Below are 10,045 nucleotides of genomic sequence, written 5' to 3' on the forward strand. Positions count from 1 at the left end.
TCAAGAAAAACTGCACTCCCATAGAGATAACACGTAAACTGGTCAAATTTAACAATGTTACTTTTAATACCTTTTTACGAGATGATGCCGTCATCCAATCAAATTGCTGTTATTACATATCTGAAAGACCATTTAATAAGCTACAACATATTGAAATTTGGACGAAAATCAACTAAATAATAAGTGAGATATGCTTGAATGAACGTGAAATTTGATGACGTCATTTTGAAAATTTACTTTTTTAACTTTATTAAGAAATTTGATATATTTTGATCATTTTTCCAGCATTGCCAACCCATGAAATGACATGTACAACTCATCAGCTTTCAGAATATGTAAAGAAAATGGGGGGTCACCGTCCATCCTGACGAGTAAAATCCGATTTAAAATTGGCAGTTTTTTGGCATTGTTGCACTGTATATCGCCATTGACACGCGCGCGGAATTTCAACTTTGACGGACCCGTATGACGTCATTTTGAGTGGGATTGACTTGAAACTTGGTAGAAATATTCCTTGACATTTCAGACATCCGATCAAAGTGAAAAAACGGGAAATTTTCATTGCATATGAGCTGTGCGTGCGTATATGTGCGCTCGCGTACGCGTCCGTCCGATTTTTTCAATTTTTCAAAAAATGCTCCAAATGGTCTGAAACGTGTGCAAAAAAATTTTGAGCTCGATTGGAGCATACAAATATTTCAACGCGCGCGTACGCGCGCGTTTAAGAGAAAATATGAATTTTGACAATATGAGTAGAATGCGCATAACTTGAAATATATGTGACGTAAATTTCATTGAAAATTTCCATTCCATTGATGAGATATGTTTGAGAATGTGTTTTCATATAATGACGTCATAGTGACGTCACGGTCGACTGATCACTATGATTTTATTAGACCCGTCGTCTTTGGGACATGATACATATATGGTATAAGTTTGAAATTGATAGGAAGAACACTTTCTGAGCTAATCGATACACAGATTTTGTCCAGAAATAAAGAAAGAAGAAGAAGAACACCCAACTAGACTTGGAATTTGTCAACACTGACAAATTAGGTGATCCGATCTATTTGGAAATCAATGATTTACGTCCTGATCCCAATAGGCATGACCATAAATGTTTCATCTGCGTTTAGGGGACATTGGCCGTGTGATGTTTGGATTCTCATTTAGAAAAGGGAGTAAGACCTGCCATCTTTGGTACCGAATTCCGTATACACTAACGAAGATACAGAATGGAGTATATTTGACCTTTGACCCCACTTTGCACACCCAAGATGGGATCTGAGCAAAAATTGGTTATTTTGTGAAATGATTCTTTTAACATGGTCTTCGCGTGTGCAAAATATGGGAAAGATAGGACATGTATTCACCAAGATACAGGATTAAACATTTATGACCTTTGACCCTAATTTACATACCCAAGATGGTGTCTGATCAAGTAGCTGTTATTTTATGAAATAATGTACGTGACACGAACTAAACATGTGCAAAATATGGGGGTGATAGAGGCTGTTTTTCTTGAGTTATTGCAAAGAAAGTTGCAGAAAGAAAGAAATATCTCAATACATCGAAGATAAGCTTTAATTTCAACCAAGTTTTTTAACATGATCCCGACATTGTATGAAAAAACTAAGGGTACATGACGATAGCCCAAAGTCTCAGCTACAACCTATTAAAATCTGGAAGATATTTACCGAAGGGTAAGTGAGCTAGTGCTCGATACAGACAGTCATGTCAATTTTCATTTCCAGATAAACTCCACTCCAATAGAGATAACACGTAAACTGGTCAAATTTGACAAGGTTACTTTCAATCCATTTTTACGAGGTAATGACGTCACCCAATCAAAATTATGATGAACAAAAAAGAAAGAGCAAATAATAAGCTACAACATATTAAAATCTGGGAGAAATTCACCAAAGGGTAAGTAAGCTAGTGCTCGATGAAGACAATCGTGTCAATTTTCACATCTAGAAAAATTCCCTCCCATATTGATAACACGTCATAACGAAGATACAGGAAGAAGTACAATTATGACCTTTGACCCACTTTGCACAGACAAGATGGCCTCTGAGCCAAAAATAGTTATCTTGTGAAATGATCCTTGTAACATGGTCTTTACGTGTGCAGAATATGGGAAAGATAGGACATGTATTCACCAAGATACAGGATGACACATTTATGACCTTTGACCCTAATTTACATACCAAAGATGGTGTCTGATCAAGTAGTTGTTATTTTGTGAAATAATGTACGTGACATGAACTAAACATGTCCAAAATATGGTGGTGATAAAATATGTTTTTCTTGAGTTATTGCAGAGAAAGTTGCAGAAAGAAAGAAATATTTCAATGCATCGAAGATAAGCTTTAATTTCAACCAAGTTTTTGGACGTGATGCCGACTCCGTATGAAAAAATAAAGGGCACAAACACGATAGCTCGAAGTCTCAGCTACAACATACTAAGATCTAGGAGAAATTCTCCGAAGCATAAGTGAGCTAGTGCTCTATAAAGATAGTCATGTCAGGTTTCATTTCCAGAAAAACTGCACTCCCATAGAGATAACACGTAAACTGGTCAAATTTAACAATGTTACTTTTAATCCCCTTTTACGAGGTGATGCCGTCATCCAATCAAAATGTTGTTACATGTGACTGAAAGACCATTTATTAGGCTACAACATATTGAAATTTGGACGAAATCAGCAAAAGATTAAGTGAGATACGCCTGAGTGTACCTGAAATTTGATGACGTCATTTTGAAAATTTACTTTTTTTTACTTTATTAAGAAATTTGATACCTTTTAATCATTTTTTTCAGCATCGCCAACCCATGAAATGACATGTACAACTCATCAGCTTTCAGAATATGTAAAGAAAATGGGGGGTCACCGTCCATCCTGACGAGTAAAATAGGATTTAAAATTGGCAGTTTTTTGGCATTGTTGCACTGTATATCGCCATTGACACGCGCGCGGAATTTCAACTTTGACGGGCCCGTATGACGTTATTTTGAGTCGGATTGACTTGAAACTTGGTAGAAATATTCCTTGACATTTCAGACATCCGATCAAAGTGAAAAAACGGGAAATTGTTATTGCATATGAGCTGTGCGTGCGTATATGCGCGCGCGTACGCGTCCGTCCGATTTTTTCAATTTTTCAAAAAGTGCTCCAAATGGTCTGCAACGTGTGCAAAAAAATTTTGAGCTCGATTTGAGCATACAAATATTTCAACGCGCGCGTACGCGCGCGTTCTGAAATAAATATGAATTTTGACAATATGAGTAGAATCCGCTTGACTTAAAATATATGTGACGTAAATTTCATTGAAGAATTCTATTCCATTAATGAGATATGGATGAAAATGTGTTTTCATATAATGACGTCATAGTGACGTCATGGTCGACTGATCACTATGATTTTATAAAATTTTTCGTCTTTGGGACATGATACATATATGGTATGAGTTTGAAATTGATACTGTGAGAACTTTCTGAGTACGTAGATACACAACTTTTGTCCAGAAATAAAGAAAGAAGAAGAAGAAGAAGAACAAAGAATCCGTACAGATACAGAAGGTGATCCGAGAGGATACTCGGATCACCTAACTAGAACCGGAATTTGTCAACACTGACAAATTAGGTGATCCGATCTCTTCGAAAATCAATGATTTCAGTCCTGATCCCAATATTCATGACCATACAGGTTTCATCTGTGTTGACGGGACATTGGCCGTGTGATGTTTGTATTCTCATTTTAATAGAAAAGGGAGTGAGACCTGCCATCTTTGGTACCGAATTCCGTATACACTAACGGAAATACAGAATGAAGTATATTTGACCTTAGACCTCACTTTGCACACCCAAGATGGCGTCTAAGCAAAAAGTGATTATCTTATGAAATGATTCTTGTAACATGGTCTTTGCGTGTGCAAAATATGGGAAAGATAGGACATGTATTCACCAAGATACAGGATGAAACATTTATGACCTTTGACCCTGATTTACATACCCAAGATGGTGTCTGATCAAGTAGTTGTTATTTTATGAAATAATGTACGTGACATGTACTAAACATGTGCAAAATATGGGCTTGATAGCCATTGTTGTTGTTCATCTATTGCACAGAAAGTAGTAGAAAGAAAGAAAAATAAAGAAAAAAAGGTTATTTTATAGAAATTTGGAGGAGAAGCATAAAATAATCAGAAAAAGATAAAGTAAGGAAAGGGAGATTAAGATTAAGTAAAGAAAAAGAAGAAAAAAAGTGTTTAAAAAATTTAAAAAAAAATATTGGCAGGAGTGAGTCTCGAACCAGGGACCTTAGGTTTACGAGTCGGATGCGCTACGCACTGACCTATTTCATTCTCCATAGGCCCTGTGTATTAAGCAAAATGACGCTGCATTGAAGCCTCGTGCCATTTTCAACCAAGTTTTTCGACGTGATGCCGACATCGTATGAAAAAATGGAGGGCACACTACGATAGCTCAAAATCTCAGCTACAACATACTAAAATCTGGGAGAAATTCACCGAAGCATAAATGAGCTAGTGCTCGAAAAATAGAGTCATGTCAATTTTCACTGCCAGAAAAACTGCTCTCCCATAGAGATAACACGTAAACTGGTCAAATTTGACAATATTACTTTCAATCCATTTTTACGAGGTGATGCCGTCATCCAATCAAATAGTTGTTATTTAATTAATGAAAGATAATTTAATAAGCTACACCATACTGAAATCTGGGTGTAAATTGACAAAGGATAAGTGAGATACGCTTGAGTGAACTTGAAATTTGATGACGTCATTTTGAAAATTTACTTTTTTTACTTTATTAAGAAATTTAATATCTTTTAATCATTTTGCCAGCATCGCCAACCCATGAAATGACATGTATATTTCATCAGTTTTCAGAATATGTAAAGAAAATGGGGGGTTACCGTCCATCCTAACGAGTAAAATCCGATTTAAAATTGGCGTTTTTTGGCATCGTTGCACTGTATATCGCCATTGACGCGCGCGCGGAATTTCAACTTTGACGATCCCGTATGACGTCATATTGAGTCGGATTGACTTGAAACTTGGTAGAAATATTCCTTGACATTTTAGGCATCCGATAAGTGTAAAAAAACGGGAAATTTCCATTGCATATGAGCTGTGTGTGCGAATATGTGCGCGCACGTACGCGTCCGTCCAATTTTTTCAATTTTTCAAAAAATGCTCCATATGGTCTGAAACGTGTGCAAAAAAAATTTGAGCTCGATTTGAGCATACAAATATTTCAACGCGCGCGTACGCGCACGTTTTAAGAGAAAATATGAATTTTGAGAATATGAGTAGAATGCGCATAACTTGAACTATATGTGACGTAAATTTCATTTAAAAATTCCATTCCATTAATGAGATATGATTGAGAATGTGTTTTCATATAATGACGTCATAGTGACGTCACGGTCGACTGATCACTATGATTTTAGTTCGATTGCCGTCTTTGCGAGACGATACATATATGGTATGATTTTGAAATTGATAGGAGTACTTTCTGAGCTAATCGATACACAACTTTTGAGGAGAAATAAAGAAGAAAAACAAAGAATCCGTACAGATACAGAAGGTGATCCGAGAGGATACTCGGATCACCTAACAAAGAATCCGTACAGATACAGGTGATCCGAGAGGATACTCGGATCACCTAACAAAGAATCCGTACAGATACAGAAGGTGATCCGAGAGGATACTCGGATCACCTAAAGAACACCCAAAGAATCCGTACAGATACAGAAGGTGATCCGAGAAGATACTCGGATCACCTAATTAGTAATATGCATGGGTTAGACTGCTTCGTGTTCCATATGGGCCATGGGCTCTGACCTTGTCCTTGTCTGTAAGAATTAGGTGATCCGAGTATCCTCTCGGATCACCTTCTGTATCTGTACGGATTCTTTGTTGGGTGTTCTTCTTTCTTTATTTCTGGACAAAATTTGTGTATCGATTAGCTCAGAAAGTGTTCTTCCTATCAATTTCAAACTTATACCATATATGTATCATGTCCCAAAGACGACGGGTCTCATAAAATCATAGTGATCAGTCGACCGTGACGTCACTATGACGTCATTATATGAAAACACATTCTCAAACATATCTCATCAATGCAATGGAAATTTTCAATGAAATTTACGTCACATATATTTCAAGTTATGCGAATTCTACTCATATTGTCAAAATTCATATTTTCTCTTAAAATGCGCGCGTACGCGCGCGTTAAAATATTTGTATGCTCCAATCGAGCTCAAAATTTTTTTGCACACGTTTCAGACCATTTGGAGCATTTTTTGAAAAATTGAAAAAATCGGACGGACGCGTACGCGCGCGCACCTATACGCACGCACAGCTCATATGCAATGAAAATTTCCCGTTTTTTCACTTTGATCGGATGTCTGAAATGTCAAGGAATATTTCTACCAAGTTTCAAGTCAATTCCACTCAAAATGACGTCATACGGGTCCGTCAAAGTTGAAATTCCGCGCGCGCGTCAATGGCGATATACAGTGCAACAATGCCAAAAAACTGCCAATTTTAAATCCGATTTTACTCGTCAGGATGGACGGTGACCCCCCCATTTTCTTTACATATTCTGAAAGCTGATGAGTTGTACATGTCATTTCATGGGTTGGCAATGCTGGAAAAATGAATAAAATATATCAAATTTCTTAAGAAAGTTAAAAAAGTAAATTTTCAAAATGACGTCATCAAATTTCAAGTTCATTCAAGCATATCTCACTTATTATTCAGTTGATTTTCGTCCAAATTTCAATATGTTGTAGCTTATTAAATGGTCTTTCAGATATGTTATAACAGCAATTTGATTGGATGACGGCATCACCTCGTAAAAAGGGATTAAAAGTAACATTGTTAAATTTGACCAGTTTACGTGTTATCTCTATGGGAGTGCAGTTTTTCGGGAAATGAAAACTGACATGACTATCTTTATAGAGCACTAGCTCACTTATGCTTCAGTGAATTTCTCCCATATTTTAGTATGTTGTAGCTGAGACTTTGGGCTATCGTAAGTGTGCCCTTCGTTTTTTTCATACTGTGTCGGCATCATGCCCAAAAACTTGGTTGAAATTAAAGCTTATCTTCCATGTATTTTCATATTCCTTTCTTTCTGCAACTTTCTTTGCAATAACTCAAGAAAAACAAGCTCTATCAGCCCAATATTTTGCACATGTTTAGTTTATGTCACGTACATTATTTCATAAAATAACAACTACTTGATCGGGCACCTTCTTGGGTATGTAAATTAGGGTCAAAGGTCAAAAATGTTTCATCCTTTATCTTGGTGAATACATGTCTTATCTTTCCCATATTTTGCATACGTAAAGACCATGTTACAAGAATCATTTCACAAAATAACTACTTTTTGCTCAGACGCCATCTTGTCTGTGCAAAGTAGGGTCAAAGGTCATATGTACTTCTTTCTTTATCTTCATTATGACGTGTTATCTCTATGGGAGGGAATTTTTCTAGATGTGAAAATTGACATGATTGTCTTTATCGACGACTAGCTCAATTACCCTTCGGTGAATTTCTTCCAGATTTTAGTATGTTGTAGCCAATGTAATACTCTTTAAGTTTTGTTAATCAAAGTTTTAATCGGATGATGTCTTCACCACGTGAAAATGGATATAATGTAACCTATTCAAATTTAACCAGTTTACGTGTTATCTCTATGGGAGGGAATTTTTCTGGAAATGAAAATTGACATGACGGTCTTTATCGAGCACTACCTCACTTACTCTTCTGTAAATTTCTCCCAGATTTTAATATGATGTAGCTGAGACTTTGGGCTATCATCAGTGATCTCCATTTTTTTCATACGACGCCGAGATCACGTCAAAAAACTTGGTTGACATCAAACTTATCTTCGATGTATTGAGATATTTCTTTCTCTCTGCAACTTTCTTTGCAATAACTCAAGAAAAACAGCCCCTATCATCCCCATATTTTGCACATGTTTAGTTTATGTCAAGTACATTATTTCATAAAATAACAACTGCTTGATCAGACACCATCTTGGGTATGTAAATTAGGGTCAAAGGTCATAAATGTTTTAACCTGTATCTTGGTGAATACATGTCCTATCTTTCCCATATTTTGCACACGCAAAGGCCATGTTACAAGAATCATTTCACAAAATAACCACTTTTTGCTCAGATGCCATCTTGGCTGTGCAAAGTTGGGTCAATGGTCAAATATACTTCATTCTGTATCTTCGTTATAGTGTATACCGAATTTGGTAACAAAGATAGCAGACCTGACTCTCTTTTCTAAATGGGAATCCAAATATCACACGTTCAATGTCTCTAAACACAGATGAAACCTATATGGTCATGCCTATTGCGATCAGGACTCGAATCATTGATTAAAAAAAATCGGATCACCTAATTTGTCAGTCTTGACAAATTCCAAGTCTAGTTGTAACATTGTCATTGACAGTGTCAACAACAATAGATTAATTGTGACAATGAATAATATCCTGCCAGTACTATAAACCTTCGGTGGAGCCTTAATTATGCTGAACTTGGATTTCTGTTTTTAAAGTTACACATGTTATGACTTATGTACAATGTAGTTGCAAGTTCCGTCTTTGTATTTTGTAATGCCACAGTAGATCTTGATTATTACGGCAAAATTTAGGAAGAATCTTGCAAGTCCTAACAAGCACAATCCTGTCAAGCACAGTCCTGAGCCGATTCCAGTTAGAATATTGTTTCCTTTGATCTAAGGTTGCATTTTCTTCTAACCAGCTAACGAGCTACATCGGTACATGTATCAGTCCGGGAAACCCGCTCATGAGGACCGCCCCCGCGTACGAGGATGGTCCCTCCTCATGAGGACCTCCCCCCGCCTCATGAGGCCCCCGGGGAACGCCTCATGAGGCCCCCCATTCACTTCTTATTCATCTCACATCTGACGTATAAATTGTCGCAACTTTGCACGGTGATTTTTCGTTACACACACATGTCTACTATCCATGATGAAAAGAAGAAAAAATCCTGTTTTTGTTTTTTTTTTTAATAGAGTTTTATTCACCCGATGCAGAGCGCCCATTAAAACACGGGCACCAGCGCGTTCGCACAATGCAAGACTGCCGCACCTAGCGGTCTGATCCGACTAAATATTTTCGATGCTTTTTTCTGCGGCTCTCACCTCTCCGCGCACGAATCAGCCTCGTGAAGCTGAAGTCTGACATCTTTTTACACAAATTCGTAACGAGAAAAATTAAATCAGTACTAACCTGATCTTGTCCATATATTCCAAATTACTATTCCACACTGATAGAGTAGGTGGGTAGATGACATACTCCAGTTTGTTAGCAAAATAATCACTTTGTAGGTATGACGAGTTCACTTTCTTCGTCAATTCCGCCCACGATTCCGCCGCCCGCTTACCGTTTGGGCGCTTTCTCTGGAATCATCCCGCGACGCGACGTACGTCGCATCACATCACGCATCCAGCACATACCAGTCTGGTACTTAGTATGTGCTGGATGCGTGATGTGATGCGACGTACGTCGCGTCGCGGGATGATTCCAGAAAAAGCGCCCAAACGTCGGAATCGTGGGCGGAATTGACGAAGAAAGTGAACTCGTCATACCTACAGAGTGATTATTTTGCTAACAAACTGGAGTATGTCATCTACCCACCTACTCTATCAGTGTGGAATAGTAATTTGGAATATATGGACAAGATCAGGTTAGTACTGATTTAATTTTTCTCGTTACGAATTTGTGTAAAAAGATGTCAGACTTTAGCTTCACGAGGCTGATTCGTGCGCGGAGAGGTGAGAGCCGCAGAAAAAAGCATCGAAAATATTTAGTCGGATCAGACCGCTAGGTGCGGCAGTCTTGCATTGTGCGAACGCGCTGGCGCCCGTGATTTGATGGGCACTCTGCATCGGGTGATTAAAACTCGATAAAAAAAAAAAAAAAAAAAACAGACAGGATTTTTTCTTCTTTTCATCATGGATAGTGGACATGTGT

The sequence above is a fragment of the Diadema antillarum genome, unplaced genomic scaffold, assembly GCF_040938485.1.
Source record: "Diadema antillarum isolate AM-2024a unplaced genomic scaffold, OU_Dant_1.0 seq00000476_RagTag, whole genome shotgun sequence".
NCBI lineage: Eukaryota > Metazoa > Echinodermata > Echinoidea > Diadematoida > Diadematidae > Diadema > Diadema antillarum.